Source organism: Pan paniscus, chromosome 15 (genome assembly GCF_029289425.2).
Source record: "Pan paniscus chromosome 15, NHGRI_mPanPan1-v2.0_pri, whole genome shotgun sequence".
In the NCBI taxonomy this organism is placed as follows: domain Eukaryota; kingdom Metazoa; phylum Chordata; class Mammalia; order Primates; family Hominidae; genus Pan; species Pan paniscus.
The window spans coordinates 105,800,484-105,825,977 of record NC_073264.2 but is presented as its reverse complement, the minus strand read 5'-3'; the positions used below and the strand labels follow the sequence as shown (position 1 = coordinate 105,825,977).

General features: G+C 50.4%; 1 long non-coding RNA gene across 1 annotated transcript in view; it reads left to right on the top strand.

Annotated features, from left to right (window-relative positions):
• Positions 1-24,898, top strand: part of LOC117975910 (uncharacterized) — a 36,444-nt gene extending 11,546 nt beyond the window's left edge. The window contains exon 3 of the long non-coding RNA XR_004666355.2: positions 21,229-24,898. This is a non-coding gene — a long non-coding RNA (uncharacterized LOC117975910). The remainder of the gene's footprint in view (positions 1-21,228) is intronic.
• The last annotated feature ends 596 nt before the right edge of the window (positions 24,899-25,494 follow it).

Below are 25,494 nucleotides of genomic sequence, written 5' to 3'. Positions count from 1 at the left end.
ATCGCATGAGCCAATCCTTGCGATCGGTCTCTCTCATATGCATACGAAGATAGGCGTTCACACATCCGATTGGCTCTGTTTCTCTGGAGAATCCTGGTACACATTCTGGACCGCTGGCCTCTCCTACATTAACTTCATATTCTGAGATGCCCGGGCTGGCTTTCCTGCAGGCACAGGGGGAATGAATGAGTGTTGGAGTCAGCTCAGGCAGACGTGTGCGTGTAGCATTTGCACAAGTGCAATGAGAAGGATCGCGAGGGTTTCTCTCCTTGGAGGCCAATGTCTGGGTGAAACACACAACCCTGGGCTTGCCGATACGGTGAATTGCACTTCTGACCTAAATAGAATATTCTCTTTGTTCCATTAATACTTTTGCCCTGAAATCTACCTTCAAGGCGAAGTACGATGGTAATATTCCCACAATGCCACCTCTTCCTTCTCTTTCTTTTTGAACTCCCCTGGTAGAGCCCCCTGGGGTGGGGACCTGGCTCTCCTTAGGTCTGTGATCCCTCCAGAGCACGAGGAGCTGGTGGAGGGGAAGGGATGGGGCCTGGCTCTCTAGGGAGGCCATAGAGGGGAATATGTTCTGGGCCGTGTCACCCTGATAGCATCAGGACGCCGGTCCCACCCACATTTTTGTTCGTTGCCCTTCCCTGTCCTGGGGAGGGGCACCAGCACCCAAAGCAACCTGACACAAGACCCTTCCCTGACCCTCCAGGCCAGCTTGTCAGGACACGAGGCTGGGGGGTGGGTGGGTGGCGGGTGGGGGAGGGGCACGGGGCCTTGCCACCTCTCTGCACAATGCAAGATCCCAGAAGGAGGCTCTGGGGTGGGCTTCCAGACTGACGGACGGCCTCCTGTGCTTCCTTTAGGCTTTCCTTTCTTTCTTTTTTTTTTTTTGAGATGGAGTTTCACTCTTGTCTCCCAGGCTGCAGTGCTGCAATGGTGTGATCTCAGCTCACTGCAACCCCAGCCTCCCAGGTTCAAGTGATTCTCCTGCCTCAGCCTCCCGAGTAGCTGGAATTACAGGCACCTGTCACCATGCCCGGCTAATTTTTTTGTATTTTTAGTAGAGATGGGGTTTCACTATGTTGGCCAGGCTGGTCTCGAACTCCTGAACTTGTGATCCGCCCGCATTGGCCTCCCAGAGTGTTGGGATTACAGGCGTGAGCCACCACACCCAGCCTCCAAAGCGGAGAAATTCCCTTCCGGTTCATAACACAATTCCCCTTAAATCTGCGGAAGCACCAGCGGTCGCCAGAGCTGGATTTTGAGGAGTGAACGCTGTGGGGAGGAAGCTGAGCCAGTGGTCCCCTGTGGTAGGTGTAACTGCCCAGGACCATGGTGACTGCCCAGGGGCGGCCGTGGATGGCGTCCTCCATGCAGCCCAGTCCTGCCTCTCCCACCTCTTCCAGCACCCAAGTGCCTGAGCCCTTCTGGGGTCGGACTGGTCCGGGTGCTTCCATGTGCCCCTCTGTGGGGCTGTCACTACATGGCAACTCTTCTCCTCTGGGACCACTGTGGGCTGCCCAGCCCCAGGCCAGGCGGTGGCTCCACTGACTTGACCAGGGTTGGTGTGGGGGAGGGTGCCATTCCCCTTGGGGCCTCTGGTCTCTGGGTTCTGAGCATGGCTGTCTCTGGCTCAGGGGCTGTCCTGTGTGTGGATGACCAGCACAGCCCCCAGGCCTCCGTGCTCCAGGGGCCTTGGTCCCAGAGAGTGCTCAGAGCTGGTCAGAAAAGGCCCCAGAGAACAGCTTCCTCCCCCCGAGCCCCGGGCAGGCTGTCCTCTCCCACCACCGAGACGGCTCTCAGTTTCACCTTGGCAGAAATGTCTCCACAAGGCCCACCCTGTGGGCCCGGGGCCGTTCCGACCTTGAGGGATCCCGGATGGAGCCCTGTGCTGAGACTTTCTGGGAGGAAGGAAGTGGAGCTTCAGCCTTGAAACCCGCAGTGGTGGCTGACACAGGGGTGCAGCCACAGGCAGTCGGGTTCGTCTCCCAGCAGCCCTGGGCTGAGCATGGACTCCTCCCCTGGGTCGAGGAGAGAGGGGGTCCCAGGGCCAGGGCAGACGGAGGGGACTCTGCTCAGACTCTGCTGGACAAAGAGCAGGCCGCGCGAATGGGGGGCTTGTGAGACTCACCAGGCCCCGGGCAGGCTGCAGAGCCACCTTCACTCCTCACTCACCCTGTGGGGCCTTCACTCATTCATTCACGCCGTGGGGCCTTCACTCATTCCTTCACCTGAAGGGTCCTTCACTCCTTCATTCACCCCGTGGGGCCTTCACTCATTCATTCACCCCGTGGGGCCTTCACGCATTCACTCCTCTGTGAGCGTAAGCAGAGGGGTGCTTGCAGGTGAGACTGGAGAGGGCCACTGGGAAGGTCCTTGTGGCCAAGGGGAGGGTTTGGCTGCTCCGAGTGCTGTGGTGAGTGCTCCGTGGTGTCCCAGCTGTGGTCACAGCTGTGGGATGCCAGGGAAGGGTGGCGGGAGTGGGCACGCTGGGTGTGGAGGGGGCAGGCTGCAGAGAGGAAGGGGCTTAAGGGATGGAGTGAGAGCGGCCCAGCCCCAGCACAGCCCTGGTCCCCTTCACCCTAACTGTCCTCTCCCTGTCTCCCCAGCCTGCCTTCTCAGGGGATGCCTGGGCGGGGGGTGAGTGGGGGCAGTGGGGACGGCGAGGGCTGGGAAGGATGGGGATCTGGCTTTCTCACTCATTGGGGTCTTTCCAGCCTGAGGTCCTTCACCCCCACGACCCTCACAGGTCTGTGCCCCCAGCACCCTCTGCTCCTGACCCGTGGCCCAGGCCCTTATCTGTCCGGCCCGGCTGGGTGGGGTGAGGGTGGTGCTGAGTGAGTGCAGGGGGCATCTTGAAGCCCCTCGATACAGCTGGCCTCTTAGGACCCCCCGCTTCTGCCTCTGTGTGGGTGCTTTGCTGGGGTCAACTCAGGAGCCAATGGGGGCTGTTTCCCCTGCCTCCCCTCCTCGTGGCTTTGGTGGGGCCCCAGGGGAGGAGGAACAGATAAAGGGGTGGAGTGGGCACAGAAACCCATCGGTCCTGCCCCTCCGAGGGTGGAGCAGGCACTAGGGGATGGGTCTTGTACTTCCCATGGAGATTCATGGAGGGTCCCGTTAAGTCCACAAAGCCATCCACGCTGGGGATGGGGGGCTGTGCGCCCCGGGGATGGGGGGCCGTGCGCACCAGGGATGGGGGGCCATCCTCACTAGGGATGAGGAGGGTGGGCAGGGCACAGGACTGGGCCTTTGAGACCCCGCACGTGGTGGGCATCACTAGAGGGGGTTGGCATCCCATGGATGGGAGGGGCTGTGCTACCCCTAGGCACACATGCCCAGGGGTGTGTAGGAGCCAAGGGGAGGTAGGGTCAGGGCTTTGGGCTGCCCAATATTCAGTGGGCCTGGGCAGCAGAGGTCCCAGGCTCCACCCCCCAATCCCTGCAAGGAATTCCGGGGACAGCTGCAGCAGAGGGGGCCTGACCAGTGTAGGGGTGGAAGCCCAGGCAGGAGGGCTGTTCCTCTGTGTGGACAGGGACGTTCTCAGGTTATGAAGCGAGTGCACTGCCGGGACCCTGCAAACCCAAGCCGAGGGTGGGGCTCGCTCCTAGTGCCACACGCGGGCTCTGTGCATCCTGGGACTGTGACCTGGGTAATCGCTGATCTTGTGCTTGGCTCCCTGGATCCTCCCATGGGGCAGCACGGCTGAGGTCCTGCACACACGGGCCACACGAGGGCGCCGGAGCTCCACCCGCGGCCTGGCCAGGCAGCAGTGTGGACAGGGTCTGGACCCCTTGGTGGAGTCCAATCAGAGAACTGGGTCCCCTCACAGCAGCCCACCTGCAGCGGGCTGGGCGGGGTCACTGGGTCTCCGAGCCCCTGCCAGGTCAGGAGAGAGGATTGTGGCTGCCCTGAGGGACGGGTGCTGCTCCCTGTGGGCAGACCAGGTGGGCTTCCTGGTGGAGGTGGCATCAGTGGCAGGAGCCCAGTGGGGCTGAAGGTAAGGCTGGAATATAGATTTCCTGGTCAGTGAGTGTGTGTCTGTGCCAATGGAAGATGGGCCAGTGAGCGTCCTTGTGGTCAGAGTTCCACACCCACAGAAAGCCGATCCATCCATCCTGTAGTAGAACCCTCAGCCCCCGAGGCCAGGGATTCAAAGTACCTCCATGGAAGGAGCCCCAGGAGGAAGGACCCCACCCCCATCCCCGGGGTTGGCGTTGAGAAACACGGTGAATAATGGATGCTACACCAACAGAGGGATTAGCACAGAGCACAGGAAGGGGAGGCCTATTCCTTGTTAATATTTATTAAACCCACAGCCTCATCACTCCAGAGCCTCATCCATATTAATTCCCAATTAAACATTTATATGAAGGAGATTGCTTCTCCTCCCCCTCAAAGAACCTGTTTGAAGCTGGGACTGCGGTTGGCCATCAGGGAAGTGGGGTCTCCAGGGGGACCTGGGAGTGGGGGCTGGAACAATCCCTGGACTTGCCCCTGAGGCCCCCCCGCTGCAGCCCGTGGCCCCAGCTACATCCTGGCCCGCACCTGCTCTCCATGCCCAAGTCCCACAGAATGGGTCCCCACTGACCGGTCCCAACACCTCCAAAGTCCCTGAGGTCAAGGCCCTGTCTCCAGCTGCAAAGTCAGTGCCTGAACTCTGTCGGCCATGCACACCTCGGTAAGACTGAGTGGGCAGGGGGTGGCTGAGTGCTGGCAGGAGGGGTCCAGAGTGCTGGCGTTGTCTGGGGTGGGCCTCGGGCCCAGCAGATGATGCCTTCCAGCAGGCTTGGTGCCACTTTCAGGGGACAGCCCAGCGGGGTCCCCAGGCTCCCTTCAGCCCACTCTCCATCTGTGGTCAGGGGGCGTCTTTCTTTTGTTGACTTTGGTGTGGACGTGGAGGGTGGTTACTGGTGGTCTTTGGTGCTTGGGTTGCGTGAACACTGTCCTGAGGGTGCGCCTCCTCCCCGAGCCCTGCCTAGCCTCCCTGCTGTGTTTGTCAGTTTCCCCTTTAGTCCATCTGCGGCCGGCGTGACTTTATTTGTCTCCGTATAACGAGCCACTTTCCCCTGCGCTGTGTTCTCCTTGATTTGTGGGAGTCACCTTTTACCTAAGGAGTTCCCACACGTCCCTGAGTCTGTTCAGGGTGGGCTTGCTCCGTCACCGGCAGCGTGCTGGCTTTTATTTTTATCTTTCATTTCCATGGCTTCATAGTTTATCTTCATTCTGGTGGAGTGAGCCCTTTCTCTTGGCTTTTCAATCAGCCTGTCATTCAGGGACGCTCCTTCTTCCATCGCATGCTGAGAATAGGGCTGTGGTCGGGTGTCTTTAAAATGCCTGCTGGAACTTTGCTTTGCGTTGCACTAATCTAGAAACTAATTTGGCGACGTCGTGGGCTGTGCTGCTGGTCACTCCCGAGCTGTCCATGCTGCCTTCTCCTTTCAGTGGCTTGGCTGGGTCCTTTCACTGAGTTCCAGAATTTTCTTAGCAAACGGCCAGCCCGTCCCTTGGTAATTTAATTCCTATCCACTTAATTGCTTCAGTTGCTGAAAGGTATCTTATTTTCTGGCTGATTATTGTTGCCATAGAGTCACATTATTGATTTTTGTAGGTTTATCTTGTAACTGTTCGTCCCAGTAGTTTGTTGATTCAGTGACATTTTCTACATAGATGGCCACGTTATCCACCAGTCATGACAGTTTTATCTCTTCCTTTCCAGTCCTTACACCTCTTCATTTCTTATATATATTTTTTTTGTTTGCAGTGTTTCCTGGGACTTTCGAGATTATGTTAAACTGAGTGGTGATAAGGGTCGCCCTTGACTTCTAGTCTGGAAGAGATTGTGTCTTAGATTTCTCTGTGAAGTCTGATGTTTCCTGGGGGTTTCTGGAAAGTAGGTTTTTTTCAGGTTAAAGATGTTCTCTTTTATTTGTAGCCTTCTGAGAGTTTTTAGAAATTATAAATAGGTGTTGAACTTTATATGGGTCTTCTGTGTCTATTGAGATAATTCATGTGGTTTTTTTGTCCCTTAGTCCTTTTAGCAGACTGGTGAGTCACCTGAGGGTCTGATCTAATGTGAGCCATTCTTCCTCCTCTTGGATAGACCCTGCTGGGCTGCGGGGTATTATTTTTTAACCATTTTGTTGAATGCCACTGATTATAAGGTGCAATGTTGTTTTATGTACCTCTAAGAAAGAAAAAATGCTGCCTGTAAAACTATGACACAGTGCTTTATCACATAGAAGCTCCACTTCACATGCATGGGAGAGCTATCAGACTTATAGGATTTTATCATAGCTCACTCTTACGCATCCATAAACAGGGAAAAAAAGCAAAATCACAGAATGAAGGTGCCCTAAGATGCCCCACTCCCAGAGCTGGGCTCCCCTGAATCGCATTTGGACTTAGCATCCCGATGCCCTCATTTCTCTGTGTGGAGCCTTGGAGTGCAGAGTGCGTGGGTGGTGACACACGTCTCGGACGATGGGTGGTGCCCGTTCCTCAGTGGGTGGCGACACAGGTCTCGGGCGACGGGTGGTGCCCGTTCCTCAGTGGGTGGCGACACAGGTCTCGGGCGACGGGTGGTGCCCGTTCCTCAGTGGGTGGCGACACAGGTCTCGGGCGACGGGTGGTGCCCGTTCCTCAGTGGGTGACTGTTTGAAGCACTGTCACTGTCCCCGCTCTCCCGGAGCCAGGGTCTTCGCAGGGCTGGCTCAGGCCATTGCTCTGACCATGTCCCAGAGGAGGTGGGTCAGCCCCCCAGGCCTCCTGGGTCCAGCAGATCCAGCGCCCACTGTGTAGGCAGTCTGTCCGGAGGGGGCCCTGGGACCCTGCTCTCCTGGTCAGTGCTGGCCCCTCTCACTTCCAGGGATTTGAGGAGAATGGAGGTGGGCTGGACAGCCTGGTTAATTATTCACTGATTTAAATGAGATAGCAAAGGGCTTTTTATTGATTTGCATATAAAAATTATGAAACCCAATATATCCTGAACACGCACAAATTAGTGGGCTGCAAAGACACGTGAGCCGGGTGATTCCACGAGCTTCAGGCCCCAGGCGCTGGGACGGGATTAAGGTCAGCTGCAGAGACAGATGGACGCGCGGCCCGTTAATGGCCCGGAGACGCGTGTGCATAAAAATGTATCCTTTCCCACACGACCACCGTTCCTGCTCCTCTGGCGGGTGTCTTAAATGTGCTCTTGTATGTATAATATTAATTTAGTCATAAAATAAAAGGCAGTAGCTCAGAGAGGAGCCCATGTGAACCATTAAATTCAAAGTACCGTGTGAAGTATTCGCGGTTCTGGTTGCCGGGTGGGGTGAGGGGAAGGGGCCCTGGAGGGGGCCTCTCCACACCCATGAGGAATGAACGTCAAGCAAAGCCTCCATCTCCTTCCTCCAGAGCCAAGAGCACTGGCCGTGGGTGACAATTAGAAGCTGGCTGGGGACCCCGGTGGCCCTAGGATGGGGTGGCTGGAGGCTGGGTGGATGAGGACCCCGCTGCAGCAGGCATCCTTCAGGTGGAGAGTGGAGGTATTGTGTGTGCCGCTGTGCACCAAGAGGCTCCAGGTGGATACAGCAGATCCAGGAGGCGTTTCTGGGGATTGGGAGAGCTGCTGGGGGCCCCAGCAATCCACAGATGCACCCAGGAGATGTGCCAGGAGCCGTCTTCTGCTTCCCGGGGCCCCAGTGTGGCACTGCGCCTGATCTCCACCCCCAGGACGGTGAGGTGTCTGTGGTTTAAACCCCCGGTGGGTGGTACGCACTCACGGTGCCCAAGCTAGCTCACACAGTTGGAATGGAAGGAGGGGGGAGGGAAGAAAGGATGGAGGGATGGGTGCAAGAGCCGGGGCTGGGATGCTGGTAGAGCACGGGTGAGGATGCGGGGCAGGAGAGGGGACACTCATGGAATCCTCGCACCTCAACCTCAGAGGGGATGTGGGGCCAGGATCACACAGCCCAGCCCCTTGAGGGGATGTGGGGCCAGAATCACACGGCCCAGCCCCTCGGAGGGGATGTGGGGCCAGGGTCACATGGCCCAGCCCCTTGGAGCCCTGTCATCTCATCACCAGTGACCCTAGGCTTCCTGTGTGACCCTTGCAGGCTGGAAAGCCCCCTCCACTCAGGATGCATCCCCCAGCAGGGCGAGACTGAACCAACCTCCTGGCAGGCCCGGCCAGTCCTGCGGGCGAGGCCCTTCCTCCCCCACCTTCCAGACATCCTTCAACTGTGGATGAAGCCGAAGCTACCCCCACTGGCTGCCACACCCCAACCCTCCCAGAGCGGGGACTTCCCTGGGGCGGCAGGTGCATCTCCTGGCTCCGGGCTACTTGTTGAGGCTGCTATTGAGGGCCCATCCTCCGGGCGTGCACCAGGCCCCATCACCTGCAGGTCCATGGGGCGCCTAGGCCGGCCCCCGGGGGCTTTCGGGGTTGATGGGATTGGGGATGCCCCTCCATGCCCTTTGCCTCCTGTGTGTGCTGACCCCCAGCCCCTCCCCGCTTCAGGCAGCTTGGTGTTCCGGGACGTGTGGAGCCCACTACTGCTCCCCTTCCCAGTCCACCCTGGGCTGTGGGCTTGTGTCCTGGAATCTTCTGTGGGTTGCCGCAGCGTCTCGGCTGTGCTCTGGCCCTGTCAGCCCCTCCTGTGTGGGGCTACTGCCCCCTCTACATGCAAAGCAGATCCCAGGTGCAGGCACAGCTTCTCCGCTGGGGAGCAGAGGGGTTTTCTGCAGAGAAAACACCCCCTAAGCTGTCGGCTTGAAGCCCCTGGTCCCGTTGGCCCTCCCTGTAGTGTCCTGGCCGTGACAACCCATCTCTGGGCTCCCTCTGGGGTGGTGCGGGGCGGGGCTGCTGGAGCTGGGCCCTCTCCCCTTTGGGGTCAGCAGGCCATGGGGTACCTGGGTGTTCATGTCCACCCCAGGGCCCTGCCGCAGGGGAACACACCCCTTGGCGTGGGGATTGCGCTGTAGAATGCATTTACCTCTTTCTTCTCTTTCCCCAGGGGCACAGATTTTGGGGTCAGGAGGCCAGGCCAGTGCTCGGTCAGATTGTCTGGCCTTGCTGAGCCTCAGTTTCCCTCTCTGCAGCACAGGAAAGGTTATGGCTGTTGTCAGGCGTGCCAGTGTGGGCTCCTCCCTGTCAGGTCCCAGTGGGGCAGGTTGGCGGGGTGGGCAGGTGGTAGCCGGGAGCCCATGCTGGTTCCTGTCCACTCACAGCAGGACTCTGGGCAGCGGCTCAGTCGAGGCCCTGGGTGCGCTGGAGAGAACAGGGCAGGTGGCAGAGCTGACCCAGGTCAGTCGGATTCGGGGGGGCCTGACAGGGGAGGAGGTGAAGGCAGGGGACCCAGCCCACCTTCGGGGTCCACTGCTCACCTCAGAGTGGTCTGAGAAAGGCAGCTGCCCTGTGGGGACAGGGCTCCTGGTCAGCCCCCGGCAGGCTCAGAGCTAGCCCTTCTGGCCCCACCAGTCTCATCTGTCTCCACATCAGTCTGAGGCCCTGCTTGGAACCTCAGGCCAGGGGGCGGCCAGGGACGCAGGGTCCCAGCCAGGCGGGCTCCCATGCTGCTCGTAGATTCTGACAGGACAGATGACAGCGGCGAGTTTTCACCTGATGGGCAGATGGGTGTCGTCTGTTACTGTCATTAATCAGTGCCAGCTTCCCCAGAGCCACTAACAGGCTGCCAGGAGGGAAGGATGGATGGGGCTGAATTCATCAAGAACCAGGCAGAGGCCAGCAAGGGTGGGCTCTCAGCTAGGAAGCGATGGTGGTCACGGCAGCAAGGGGTGGGCTCCTGGGGGAACCCTGCATAGCTGTGGGAGGCAGCAGGACAGTGGATTGGGGCTGGTGGTCGTGGGCTCAGCTCCCTGGAGCCCGCCCTGGCAGCACGGCTGCCTCGCACCGTGGGGGCCTCTGCTGTTGGCACTGCAGGGCCTCAGGCTAAGTCAGGGGCAGCTGGGCCTGAAGGCCCTGGTCTGCTGCCATTTCTGTGCCTGCCTGGCCCCAGCGCAATGGCGGAGGCCATCCAGACGTGACTATGTTGCAAGGGGCTCTGTGTTCTCACCAGTGGCAATGTCACTCCCATGGGGCAAACATTGGCCCTGGTGGCAGCCAAATATCTTACTCTTTTTCTGTACAAAGCACAGAGGCACATTCAGAAAACAGGCATATAAACAAGACCAAGAGGAGCTCTGTGGCGGTTTGTGGTATATTCCACTGGAAACGTTATTCAGTGGTGCGACACGACCGGCCTCCACAGAAGTGCAGAAAATAACGCAAGAGTGCAGGCCGACATGGTGTGCTATTTGTTGTTGACAGCTCCCTCTGGAATAAATCAAGCATGACAGCTTCATCCCATTGCCCCACCCGTGGAGGAAGTAGGAGTTTCTGACCCCCGTGCTCCGTGGGTGCTCCCAGGCTGGTGGCTGGGAAGTAGCTTCTCTGTTTTCTAGTTGGCATTTCGTGCACCTGGAGCAGTGCTGTACGCGTGCATTGGCCGGTCCTGGTTCTTCTCCTTGAGACTAACCTGCTCCTTCCTGCTGAGGTTTCAGGAAATCAGCAAAGACCCTCTGGCGTCCCTCATCTGAATAGGATGGGGAAGCCTGAGCGTCAGAGTCTACAGGTGTTGGGAAATCACCCTCTACACTGCAAAGCAAGGGCGGAGGAGGGGACCAAGTTATGCACAGGTGTGTGGCAGGGCCTTCTACCTGGAGGCGCGTCGGGAGGCACAGCCGGCAGCCTCTCCAGGGTTGCTGCTTTGCAAAGGTTGAGGGCAGAGAGAGGAGAAAAGAGCCCAGGTCCTGAGCACATGGCCTTTGAAGAGATTTCTTCCATGAAACAGAGGCGGAGACCCATGCCTGCCACCTGCCTGTCTGGTGGCTCAGTCCTCTCCTGGGAGGAGTCAGGCAGGGCTGGAGGGTGGCAGGGGCCCAGCGTGCCTTGTGTGAAGAGCTGGGGACACAATGACCTTGACCATACCCTCTGCTCACTTTTCAGCTGGGTTAGATGTCTTTTTTATTAAAATTGACTTTCATAAGAGTTCTTTCTTTATCCTGGATTCCAATTCTTTATTAGTCACGTGCATTGCAGATTTTCTCCAAGTCTGTGTTTGCCTTTCACTTTGTAATCTGTTTTTGACTTTCAGACATTTTACATTTTAATCCAGACAAATTTATCAGTATGTTCCATTATTGTTTGTTAACACTGTGACTTGTTTAGGAAATCGTCCTGCTCGTCAATATCACAAGCATATTCTCCCAAGCTTTCTTTGAAAAGTTTTATAGTTTTGCTTTTCACCTGTTAGTCTTTGATCCGTGTGGAATTTAATGTGTATGTGGTATAGAATAGGAATTTAATTAATTTATTTATTTATGTGAGACAGAGTCTCACTCTCTTGCTCTATCACCAGGATGGAGTGCAGTGGCACAGCCTTGTCTCACTGCAACCTCCGCCTCCCGGATTCAAGTGATTCTCGTGTCTCAGCCTCTCAAGTATCTGGGATTACAGGCGCAAGCCACCACGCCCGGCAGGAATTGAATTTAATGCATCCTGTGCGGAAAGCCAAAGTTCCCCATGCCGCTTGTTCAACAGCAGCTTTGATGCCTGCTCTGTGCACTGTGCAGCCCTGTAGCCACTAGGGACGTGGAGCTATTTAAATTCCATGAACTGGCAGGGTGCAGTGGCTCACACCTGGAATCTCAGCACTTGGGAGGCCGAGGTGGGTGGATCACCTGAGGTCAGGAGTTCGAGACCAGCCTGACCAACATATACGAAAAATATAAAAATTAGCCAGGCATGGTGGTTGGCGCCTGTAATCCCAGCCACTCGGGAGACTGAGGAAGGAGAATCGCTTGAAGCCGGCAGGTGGAGGTGACAGTGAGCCGAGATGGCACCACTGCACTCAGCCGATGCGACAGAGCGAGACTCTGTCTCAAAAAATAAATAAATAAATAAATAAATTCCATGAACTAACACTGAATAACATTTAAAATTCAGCTTCTCACCCCAGTTGTACCAGTCACATTTCAAGTGCTCGGCAGTCACAAATAACTGACAACTATAAAAATGAACAGGGATAGGGAAGATGTGAAAAGCACAATTAGTTTTGTTTGAATAGACACCTGGGGCAACTGCACTCAATCCCAGGCCACACATGCTTTCTAGGCACCCATGGGGCATTTTCAAAAGTTGGCCACGTTTCAAAAATACCAAAAAGTGGATTGTTCGGGCCATATTCTCTGATCAAACTGTGGTAAACTTGGAAATCAGTAACAAAAGGTAGTAACAAAATCCATAGTTGTCAAATGAAAAACACACGTATAACTAATTCATTTTCAAAGACAAAATCATAAAGGAAATTAGAAAATGTTTAGATTTGCATAATAACTACTTATCAAAACTTGTGGGGTTCAGCTAAAACAGTACTTACAGACAGGTTAGTCTATTTTACCATTTTGCTTCTCAAAAATCTAGTTTTGGCTGGGCTCGGTGGCTCACACCTGTAATCCCAGCACTTTGGGAGGCCAAGGCCAGTGGATCACCTGAGGTCAGGAGTTCAAGACCAGCCTGGGCAACATGGTGAAACCCCGTCTCTACTAAAAATACAAAAATCAGCCAGGCGCGGTGGCGCGCACCTGTAGTCTCAGCTACTCGGGAGGCTGAGGTGGGAGACTTGCTTGAACCCAGGAGGTGGAGGTTGCAGTGAGCTGAGATTATGCCACTGCACTCCAGCCTGGGCAACAGAGTGAGACTCTGTCTCAAAAAAAAAGAAAAAAAATCTAGTTTTGGCCAGTCATTCTTGGCGATTTTTGTTCTCTGTTCCATTCATTTCTGCACATACATTTATGGTTCCGTTCCTTTCTTGGGTTTGTGGTGTGGCTGGTTTCATGTTTCTTGATTTGGATTCTTAACTCGAGAATTTTAACTATCATATTACAATATGTGCAGTTTTAGGTTACATATTTCCCTTCCCAGCATTACTTCAGCTGCATCTCCTTAGACTGTGCTGCTTCACTGTGCTTTTCTCTTCTTTCTGATCCTTATTAGTTTTTATGATTTTCAGTTGTGAAGTGGAAAATCTTCCACTCTGATGTCAACTTGTCAATTTTTCATTGTAATACTGAACCTTTTTTATTTATATATTTGAGCTATGTTTGTCATTCTATGGTAATCTCTGAATCTTTACTAATGCTTTTTTACTTGACATTTATTTTGTTTGGTATTAATATAACTTCATAAACTTAAAGAGAATAAAGTATTTGCTAATTTTTAAAATTTCTTCTTGAAACCTAAATTGTTGGTGTTTCTGTATTTTGCATCTCTTAGGAAAGCGTATAGCTGGATTTGGTTTTGTCGAAGCTCTATTTTAACTTGCAAGTTCAGTTTATTCATATTTATTGACACATTTGGATTCACTTCTGCAATTTGATTTTGTGATTTTTGTTTCTTGTGATTTTCCTTGGCTTCTTTCTCCCTCGTTTTCTGTTTTCTGTGGGGCTGAGGCATTTTTTTCCTTCTTCCTTTTTCTTTCCAAATTCTGTTTTTATTTTTAGTAGATACATGCATACTTGGCTTAAAGTCTAAACGCAATCAAAATCTATACAATCCTCTAGAATATTAAAAGGACGTTGGAATATTTGAACGGTAATTATACTATTCTGTACGTGTTTTTCTGAACTGTTATTTTAGTTTCATCTTATTTCTTGTTTTCGTATCACAAAATTTGTCCTTATCATCATTTAATAACAATTAATCTCATTTGGATTTACTTACATATTTTATATTTTCTCCTCACCACTACTTTTTTTTTTCTGTTTTTGAGGCAGAGTCTCACTCTGTCACCCAGGCTGAAGTGCAATGGCACAATCTCAGCTCATTTCAACCTCCGCCTCCTGGGTTCAAGCGATTCTCATGCCTCAGCCTCTTGAGTAGATGGGATTACAGGCTCCCACCACCATGCCTGGATAATTTTTGTATTTTTAGTAGAGACATGGTTTCACCATATTGCCCAGGCCAGTCTTGAACTCTTGACCTCAGGTGATCCACTGGCCTTGGCCTCCCAAAGTGCTGGGATTGCAGGCGTGAGCCATCATGCCCAGCACCCCACCACTACTTCTTGACTCTCACTCCTTCCTTTGGATTTAATTTGTTTCCCTCTGAAAAATATCCTTTAGGAATTCTTTCAATGAAGGAATGTGATTGTTCAATTTTTAATTTTTGTTTGTTGAAAGTGTTTTAAAAAATATAGTTGCCACCCTGACTGGCAATGTTGTTGGGTGTAAAATTCCAGGTTGACACATACTTTCTCTCAGCATGGTGAAGACATTTCCTCACTCCGTTCTGGCTTCTACTGTTGTTGTTAAGAAGTCAGCTGAATTATAGTTCCCTTGTAGGTTATCTGCCAATATGGGCTAAATTGTGCCCCACTCCCCTGGATGACATCCCAATCCCCAGTACCTCAGAATGTAATTGTGTTTGGATAAGGTCTATAAAAGGTAATTAAGTTAAAAACGAGGCCACTGAGGGGGATCCTAATCCAATCTGACTGGTGTCCTTATAAGAAGAGGTAGAGACACACGGAGGAAAGGCCATGGAAGAGCATAGTGGGAAGGTGGCTATCCGCCAGGCAAGGAGAGAGGCCTCAGCACAAACCAAACCTGCCAACACCGACAGCTTGAGCTTGGACTTCCAGCCTCCAGAACTGTGAGAAAAGGAATTTCTGTTGTTTAAGCCTCCCAGTCTGTGGTATTTTGTTATGGCAGGCCTAGCAAACCAATACTTCTGGTTTTTGCTGTTTACTCTGTTTTTTTTTTTTTTTTTTAGACAGAGTCTCACTCTGTTGCCCAGGCTGGAGTGCAGTAGTGCAATCTCGGCTCACTGCCACCTCCACCTCCACCTCCCAAGTTCACGCCATTGTCCTGCCTCAGCCTCCCGAGTAGCTGGGACTACAGGCGCCTGCCACCACGCCTGGCTAATTTTTTTTGTATTTTTAGTAGAGACGGGGTTTCACCATGTTAGCCAGGATGGTCTCGATCTGCTGACCTCGTGATCCACCCGCCTCGGCCTCCCAAAATGCTGGGATTACGGGCATGAGACACCGTGCCCGGCCTGCTGTTTACTCTTAATATATTCTTGTCATGATATTCTGCAGTTATACACTGAGATATAATTAGGTATGTGATTAATTTTATTTATTCTGCCTAGAACTTATTAGGAATTGTGAATCTGAGAATCCCTGTCTTTCATCAATTCTGGAAACCTCTCAGCCATTGTCTCTGCGAAGAAAATAACGACTGTGGCAAGCCTGAGACCGCTCGCCCTTAGAAAGGCTACTCACGAGGATGGCCTTGGCCAAACATGGATTTCAGGAGGGTGCTTGTCATTTCTAGAACTGACAAGATTGAGTGGCTTATTGTCTCTAAACAGTTTGTGCAAACAGTAAAGTTAGTTTATGCTGAACACCTGCTTTTCTTCTGGGAGCCTGGAGTTTTGGTATGTGCTAGGCAGGGGGTGCCTGTGTGACCAGCTGGAATCCCTGGGTGCTGCAACTCTGATGAGCTTCTTTGGTAGACAATAACTCACCTGTGTCATCACAATTTGTTGCTGGGGGAATTAAGTTCATCTTATGTGACTATTATTAGGAAAGGAGTTATATTAGTTCATTTTTGCATTGCTATAAAAATACCTGAGACTGGGTAATTTATAAAGAAAAGAGGGTTACTTGGCTTATGGTTCTGCAGGCTGTACAGAAAGCATGATGTTGGCATCTGCTCAGCTTCTGGGGTGGCCTCAGGAAGCTTCCAATCATGGTGGAAGGAGAAGGGGGAGTAGGTGCGTCACATGGAGAACAGGAGGAAGAGACTGAGTGGGGAGGGGCTACATACTTTTAAGCAGCTCTATCTCATAAGAACTCACTCAACATCATGAGGACAGTGCCAAGGGGGATGGTGCTACACCATTCATGGGAAATCCACCCCCATGATTCCAGCACCTCCTGCCAGGCCGCACCTCCAACATTGGGGATCACAATTTGACATGAGATTTGGGTGGGGACACAGATCTAAACCATATCAGGGCTCCTGGAAACTTGTGCCTTGTTTCCTCCAGATTTCACCCCATGAGACTTTTCCCATTGCTGATTTTTCTGTGGATTCTTTTGCCGTGATAAATCTTAGCCACGAGTATGACAATGTGCTGAGTCTTGTGAATCCTTTTAGCAAATCTCATGTTTGGGGATGGTTTTGGGGACCCGCACACGGTCTCTCAAACATGGTCTCAGTTCTATTCTCTCCTGGAGCTCCAATTAGAGATAAGGTAAACTTCATTCTTTCCTTCTTGACGCTCTTTCATATCTTCCCTCTTTTCATTTCTTTGCTCTGCCTGTTGGATGATTTCTTCAGACCTTTACAGATAGTAATTTTCTCTACAGCTGTGTCTTAACTTCTATGAATCTATTCACTGATTTTAAAAATTCTAATGACCATAGTTTTCTTTTGAATATTTTTATAATTTATATATTTATTCATTATTCCTTCAATTATTTATAGCAGTATAGACCCATGAATTCTGATTTTAGCTATTTTAGTTCAATGTGATTATTATTTATGTTGTTGTAGAGATTTCCCAGCCGATGCCATTGGGAGCTACTTTTGGCCACCCCTGTGTTCTTTTGACACATCCCTCTCGTTTTTTTGATTACTTCTGTAGTTCAAGATTATGATTTTTCCCTTCTCCAGTTATTTCTCCAAGCAGCTCTGGTTCCTTTAATTAATTTTAGTTACTTATTTATGTTTGAGCATGTGAAGCATTAACATGGTTCTAAAAGTCAGAACAATAGAAAATAAAAGTGCCCACAGTGTCTCTCCCCCACTTTCTACCCTGTTCCCATTCCCCCATCTTTTCCACTCCTTTGGTTTATCCAAGCCTCTATAGCCAAACAACCTTATATGTTTCTCGTTTATTATTCTTGTATTAGTCCATTCGTACACTGCTATAAGGAACTATCTGAGAATGGGTAATTTGTTAATATAAAGAAAAGAGGTTTAATTGACTCACAGTTCTGTAGGCTATACAGGAAGCATGGCTGGGAGGCCTCAGGAAACTTACAATCATGGTGGAAGGTGAAGGAGAAGCAAGCACATCTTCACATGGCTGTAGGAGAGAGAGAGAACAAAGTGGGAGGTGCTACACACTTTTCAAACATCAGATCTGGTGAGAACTCTATAGGAGATGGCACTAGTGGGGTGGTGCTAAACCTTTAGAAATCACCCCCGTGATCCAGTCACCTGCCCCCAGGCCCCACCTTCAACACTGGGAATTACAATTCAACATGAGATCTGGGTGGGGACACAGAGCCAAACCATGTCAGTGTGTTTCTTTTTGCACAAAAGAGTAGCTGCATGTTTAATTTCCTATTTCCATTTACTTCTTACACAGAGCATTCTATAGAGGGTGTTCTGCTCTTTGCTTTTATAATATAAGAAGTTCATCTGGAAGCCACTCACAGAGTTGAGTTCTTAGGAGTCTTTATCACTCTTTTTCAAAGCTGCATAGAACTTCATTGCGTGAATGTATTATGGTTTATCCACTACTCTCCAGTTGCCTGATATACAGGGTTTCCCCATATAGGCCGCAATGAGTAACTCTGGGCTTACGCAGTTTCCATGTGGCTCCCCAGAGGTGGGATAGCCAGGTGGAAATGTAACTACAGGCCACAGTTTGGTAAGATACTCCAAATTCCGGCTGGGCCTGGTGGCTCACGTCTGTAATTCCAGCATTTTGGGAGCCCGAGGCCGGAGGATCACCTGAGGCCAGGAGTTTGAGACCAACCTGGCCAACATGGTGAGACCCCCTCTCTACTAAAAATAAAAAAAAAATTAGCTAGGTGCAGTGGTACGCACCTATAATCCCAGCTATTCGGGAGGCTGAGGCAGGAGAATCGCTTCAACCTGGGAGGCGGAGGTTGCAGTGAGCTGAGATGGCGCCATTGCCCTCCAGCCTGGGCAACAGAGCGAGACTCTGTCTCAAAAAAAAAAAAAAAAACCCTCCAAATTCACCTCCTAAAGGCTTGTGGCAGTTTACACTCCCACTAGTAATGTATAAGAGTTACTGTTTCCCACAGCCTTGCCAACAGAGTATATTGTCATGCTTTGTAATTTCTATCTATATGAGAAGGTATCTTAGTGTAGGTTTTTAAGTGTGAAATATAATAACATAAAGCTTACCATTTTAACCATTGTAAGTGAACAGTTCAGTGGCATTAACTACATTCATATCGCTCAGCAACCATCACCACCATCCATCTCCAGGCTAAAACTGTAAATTGTGTGTGTGTGTGTGTGTGTGTGTGTGAATATAAAATGCACCCACTGGCTCTACTGGAGCCGCCGTGTTGTTTAGATCTTCTGTGTTCTATGTGGCAGCCAGGGAGGTGTGCTGCTCAGATCTCCTTTCCAGAAGCATTTGTCTCTCTGCTGGAGAGGAGCAGTTAGCCAATGGCCTGCAGCTGTAGCCCCTTCCGGGGCTGCCACAATGCTTGCATCAGGCCTTGTTCTTCCTGGGCAGCCTCAGGCAATGGCAGGGGCAGGTATGGGATGAGGACCTGGCCAGTTTTGTTCACCTGGGCCTTTCATGCAGTCTTTGCCTTAAACCTCCCCCAGGGTTGTTGAGACTTTGTGAGACATGCTTCTCAGCCCCCGGCTCTGCCTGTCCAATCCTGTGCCTGCTCCACCTTCACCTTCCGTAGGTGCTGCCCCTAATGCACCTCTTACATCCTGACTTCAGCGCCTGCCTGCTTCCTGGCGGACACAAGCTGACCCACTTTACTTATTTTTTTGTTCCCTTGAGCCGTCTTGCTCCGGGAGCGATATGCTAAAGTTTCCTATTGCTAGTTTGCTGCTATGACTCCTTACAGTTTCTGTGTTTTTGCTTCTTGAAGGTGGTTGCTGAATTATTTTTATTTATTTACTTTTGAGACAGGGTCTCGCTCTGTCACCCAGGCTGGAGTGCAGTGGCATGATCTCGGCTCACTGCAGCCTCAACCTCCTGGACTCAAGCAATCCTCCCACCTCAGCCTTCCTAGTAGCTGGGACCAAGCCATGCACCACCATGCCCAGCTAATTTTCGTAGAGACTGGGTTTCGCCATTTTGCCCAGGCTGGTCTTGAACTCCTGAGGCTCAAGCAATCTGCCTGCCTCAGCTTCCCAAAGTGCTGGGGTTACAGGCATGAGCCACCACATCTGGCCCTGAGTTACTTGTTGCATAACTGATCTTTGCGTGAATCGTGTCTTTTTGCATTAAAAAGTTCTTCTTCGTGCTGCCTAAGGCTTTTTTGTCTTGAATTTTACCTTGCCTGCTAGCGTGGTCCCCATTTCTTTTCTTGCTGCATTTATGTGACTCATGTACCTTCGTTCATCCCTTCAATTCCAGCATTTTGGATCACTTTACTTCAGCTGTGTCTTGAATACAGCATGTAGTTGGATGTCACTTGTGAGCCAAAGTGATTTTTTTTCTTGTGGTAAGTGAATCAAGCCCATGACTTTGTGATGGTCTAAGTGTTCACGTCCCCCCAAAATTCCTATGTTGAAACCCAGCTCCCAAGGTGATGTACTAGGATGTGAGAAGGGCTGCCCATTTGGAACAGGATTAGTGCCCTGTTAAGGCCCTTGTTAAGGCCCGAGGGAGCCGCTTGCCGCTTCGCCTTGTGAGGGCACGTGGAAGGCACCCTCACAGGCGTCGCATCTGCTGGCACCTTGACCTTGGAGTTCTCAGCCCCAAGAACTGTGTTGCCTGTGAACTTCCCAGTTGTAGGTATTTGTTACAGCAGCCTAACAGGACCAAGACAGATTCATGCGTTCAGCGTCAGCTGTTATAATATTTTCTAATATGTGTATATCGTGACATTCGCCATGTGATGTGTAAGCTTTGCTCTTTCTTTCCTGTTGTTTTTCTCAGGGGTTTGTATTTTTATTCTAAGGATTGCTTATCCTTTTTAAGTGCCCTTAGTTTCCTGTTTTCTCACCTAAACTTTCACTGTGGGTTTGTTAGTTTTGGGCAGTAACTAACTGTCCCCCGATTGCCCGTGTCACCGTAAATGAGCTGATGCTATTTTCCTCCTTCCCTCTCTCTTCTCCAGCATTTCAAAGTTGCGATATTCCTACCTTGTCACTGCACACAACATCAGTTATGAACCTTTCACCCTCTGCCCTTATGATGCTCCTTGTGCTGAAGGAGCACAGTCATCTTTTGGGTTGGATGAAGTTAATATTCTAGTAGATTCTTCAAGAAGGGCTCATGGGCCGGGTGCGGTGGCTCACACCTGTAATCCCAGCACTTTGGGAGGCTGAGGTGGGCGGATCACTTGAGGTCAGGAGTTTGAGACCAGCCAGGCCAACATAGTGAAACCCCATCACTACTAAAAATACAAAAATTAGCCAAGTGTGGTGACACACACCTGTAATCCCAGGTACTCGGGAGGCTGGGGCAGGAGAATCACTTGGACCCAGGAGGCGGAAGTTGCAGTGAGTCAAGATTGCCCCATTGCACTCCTGCTGCACTCCAGCCTGGGCGTCCCAGTGAGAGACTCCATCTCAAAAAAAAAAAAAAAAAAAAAAAAAAAAAAGACAAGGGCTCCTGGTTCAGAATGTTCTAAGTTCTTGTATTGTTAAAACTGTTTTCCATAGTTTTGATATTTGAAGGGAAGCTTCACTAGATATTGATATATTTGTATATCTATGCTTATCTATTTCATCCTGTTATAGGACAAGGGGTCCTGATCCAGACTCGAAGAGAGGGTTCGTGGATCTCACACAAGAAAGAATTCAGGGCGAGCCCACAGTGCAAAGTAAAAGCGAGCTTATTAAGGAAGTAAAGTGGTAAAAGGGCAGCTACTTCGTAGACAGAGTAGGGTGTTCCCGAAAGTAAGAGGAGGAACGTGTCCACCCTAGGTACAATGCTGGTATATACGGGGAGATGCGCTCTGCTACAAGGGTTTGTGATAAAGAATTAATTTTCTTAATTGCTATATTTTGCAAGAATTGATATTATTACCTTTAAAGCAAAATTAGGAATGCCGTTGTTCTCTAGATATTGGGATAGCTGAACACTCCCAAGTCAGGATCTGTTTAGTAAACATTATTCATTTGTTCCCTTAACTGTAAACATCTAGAGGCTTGGAATGCCTCAGTTTCTGAGGATGCAGCTCAGCAAATCCCCGTCTCATTTTCCAGCCCTCACTGAAGACGAAGTCGCTCTGGTTCGAACGCCTCTGACAATCCTACGGGCGAGCACATCATTTTCCAGCCCTCACTCAAGATGGAGTCGCTCTGCTTCCAACACCACTGACAATCCTACGAGTGAGCACAACATTTCTGGATTAGAGGGAGACCCACTTTTTATTTACAGAATATATTGGCATTGGTTCCTTGTGACTGCTGCCCACCTGGGACAATGTGGTGATAGCGAGAGGAGCCTGCCTGTGCAAAAGGGGGTTTTGCTCTACAGGAGGGAAACCTGAAGATTATGAGTCTTAGAGCTGATGTAGGAACTGTTACACCCATGGGAGAGTGTAAGATAAACCTTATTTTCTAATGTCAACAGATCCTCTCTGAGAAGAGAAGGGAAAGGTCCCAGATTTACTATTCTTTGGGATGTAAAGTAACGGTCCTGAGTTTCATCTGGCTTGGAAATCTAAACACATACCAAAAGGGAGATAAACCTGTCAACCTTTTCCCTGGGCTCTTTCTTTCTTTCTCCCCCCGTCCCTCCCTCCCTCTCTCTTTCTTTCCCTCCCTCCCTCCTTCCCTCCCTCCCTCCCTCCCTTCCTTCCTCTCTCTCTCTTTCCCTCCCTCCCTTCCTTCTCTTCCTTTCTCTCTCTCCTTTCTTTTTTCTTTCTTCTTTTTTTTTTTTTTTGAGACAGAGTCTCGCCCTGTCTCCAGGCTAGAGTGCAATGGTGCGATCTCGGCTCACTGCAACCTCAGCCACCCAGGTTCAAGAGATTCTCCTGCTTCAGCCTCCGGAGTAGCTGAGACTACAGGCGCCTGCCACCACACCCAGCTAATTTTTTTATTTTTAGTAGAGATGGGGTTTCACCATGTTGCCCTGGCTGGTCTAGATCTCTTGACCTCATGATCCACCTGCTCCCAGCCTCCCAAAGTGCTGGGATTACAGGTATGAGCCACCGTGCCTGGCCTCTTGCTTTCTTGCTTTCTTGCTCTCTTTCTCCTTCCCTTCCCTTCCCTTCCCCTCCCCTCCCCTCACTCCTTCCCTCCCTCCCTCCCTCCCTTCCTTCCGTCCCTCCTTCCTTCCTCTCTTTTCCTTCCTTCCTTCCTTCTCTCTTTCCTCTCTGTTTCCCTTCCTTCCTTCCCTCCTTCCTCTCTGTTTCCCTTCCTTCCTTCCTTCCCTCTCTCTTTCTTTCTTTTCTCTCTCTCTCTCCCCCCCTCTCTCTCTTTTGAGTTGATATGTCACACTGTTGCCTAGACTGGAGTGCAGTGGTGCATCATAGCTCACTGCAGCCTCAAACTTCTGGGGTCAAGTGATCCTCCCACCTCTGCCCAAAGTGCTGGGACTACAGGTGTGAGCCACTGGGCCTTCCCCTGGGTGTTTCTGAGTCTTTCTAGGCTGGTTTCCCTTCCAGGCATCCGTTAACCCAGGTTACCAGTAATTTTTTCTCAGAAAGCCATGACCTTGCAGAAATACCAACATATTTTCTCTATAATAAAAAATCCTTGGTGCAGAATTTCTTTCACCAATGTTTGGAAAACGTTGCTCCACTTTGCCCTGCTTTGCTATTACTTTTGAGAAATCTGATGCCAGGCGGGCTCCTTTGCTCTTGTAAGCTATTTTTAATTTGTTTTTGAAACATAATAATTTCATTAGATATTTTCTCAGAGTTGGTCATGTCTGATTAATTATCTCGGCATCTATGGGGGTGGGCCTTTCAATACGTAGACTCGTCTTTTAATTTTGAGGCATCTTCTTGGACTAAGGTCTTACGTATGATGCCTGTCCCGTTGCTTTGTTTCGCATCTTCCGGGGCTCCAGTTATGCACGTATGATTCCTTCTTTGCTTGTTTCCCATGTTCCCCACTTCTCTGTGGCCCTTTTTATTTCTTTCATGGTCTCATTTTCATTCTCTTAGTTACTTTCCTACTTTATTGCCTTTCTTTATTTAAGTCTATTATTTCTTGGGCATCTCATAATTCAGCCTTCATTTCTGAGACAATTTTGTCCGTTTCTTTCCTTTCTTTTCTGGTTTCAGCCAACCCTTTTTATTTCTTTCTGCTTTTGTCTACTTATATTCCAAGAGTTTGAATTTCTGACTCAGGGTGGGTTTTCCTATTCCCCGGGTGCTTCTGTGAGTATATTTCATTCACTTTAGATTGTGGCCTTGCTGTTTTTTTCCTACTTCTTTTTTTCCAGGAGTGGGGATTTTTATCAAATGAGGTGTGTTGATTTTTGTAGTAGCTTTAAATAGACAATACTCTTCTGATCATTTTGTGAGTTTGGGTGGTTTACAAGATTCCTGCTTCAGCACAGTCTGTTCTGTCGGTGTGGCGAAGTCTAGTTTCTCGCATGAATCTGTGTGTGAGTGTGTGCTGGGAGTGGGGGATGTGTGCCCTCTGCATTTTCTGGTTCACCTTTTCCTACAGGACCTGGGACTTCTCCCCTTTCCTCCTTTTTGGCTTGGCTGCCGGATGCCTAAAGAGCACATTTCCCTTCTTTTCCCCGTTTGCTTCTCCTGAAGTTTTGCCTTTCACAGATGCCACTTCAGGTTGTGTGTGCTTTTCGGGCCCATCTCTGCAGTTAGCAGGCGGACCTAAAGGGCACTTGTTCCGTGTTTTCACACGTGGGGAACGGTGCTATTTCTGCCGGTTTTAGAGCACTCCTACACCCCTCTCTAGCTTTCCTCTTCTCTCTTTCCTGTCTTATTCTTGGACTGCTCCTACCTACTGCAAAGAGTGTGAGAAATCACTTGCTGGGATGTTTTTCTTTTTCCCTTTTTTCCCCTGCGGTTGATTTGAAGTTGGGGCATTCCTGTCTTTGTGTGGTTTCACTAGACCTTCCTGTTGACCTGCACTGATTCTGGAGGATTTTGGGGGTGATGCAGACCTAGGCAGGTGCCATTCTCTTTGGTTGCTCAGAAGTTCTCTTAGAGAGTGTTAGAGTGCATTTATTGATTGTGAATGATTTTAAGACTCTTCACATGTTTAAGAATTAGTTGATTTTATTTTCTGCACCTGTTTATCTTACTTGATTATATTCTTCTATTAACATGTAGGCCCTGCTCTTATTGATTTCTAGAAAGTCTTTACATATTAGAACAATGGTGTTGTGCCTTGCAAAAGGTTTCTCTAAGTTCCTAGGTTGTCTGTGGGCTTTGCTGAAGGAGCCTGATGCTGTTAGCTCCGGCAGCAGGGCGGAGGGCTTAGGCCTTTACGTTCATGTGCAGGCAGAGAGGCTTTGAGAACAAGACCTTTATATATGCAAGGCAGGACACTTAACTCTCTTACTGTGGAGCTGTGGGGCAGAGATGATGGGGAAAGAGCAGGGAAGGAGGTAGCAGAGAGGGACCTGCAGGAACACAGAGAAAAGCAGTGTGTGTGTGTGTGTGTGTGTGTGTGTGTGTGTGTGTGTGTGTGTGGTGGGGGCTCGCCAGCTAGCTGGTGTCTGCAGTTCTTCCGCTCGCTGAGAGATGAAAGGAAGGGCAGAGACGAATGTACATGCAAATGGATAATCTGTGCAGCTTTGCAGAGTGCGGGGCCATTTGCATAAATATTGTTTGCAAGAAGCAATTAGTGGTTCATTTACATGCAGTGAAGTAGCAATTTGCACTTTTTTTTCAGGAACAATTTCTTTGCCGACGTGCACATATTTGATGCTTTGCAATTGGCCTGTAATAGTAAGGGTTTACAATTTTTCATGTTTGGTTCTTATCTTGCTTTCCTGAGATATGGAATTTTTCCTTTAAAAAAAGAAAGTGCCACATTAAGGGCGAAAGTTCTCCAAGCTAGCATTCCTGGTGAACACTTACTCCTTTTCTGACTGTGTCCAAGCTTCTGCATCTCCCTGAGTACCTGTGCAGACCGTTTTCTTGGCCTCCTACTTTAAGTGAAGTACCTTTACGTACCTTTAAGTGAAGCTTTCTCAGTTGGGCAATGATTGGCCACACCAGCACGCACTGCCTTCCTCCCCGACCTTGGGTCAAGCTGCAGTGAAGAAGGCTCTGCCTTGGGCAGGATCAGTGACTGTGGATCTCAGTTCAAAGAGACAGGATCATGGTCTGGTATCTGGTGGTCCTGGGAGGAGTGGGAGCATCCGTGCCCAGCCCCTACCAAGTGACCCCAGCTAGGCCTGGCCCGGCCCGCACTCTCACTGATGTCAGTGCTGTTCACGTCTCAGCTGAAGCTTCAGCCTTTCCTGCAAGGGCTGTGGCAGACAAATCCAGCAGAGGACCTGTGCGGAGGCTTCACCGCAACGGTGACCTTGCAGTCAAG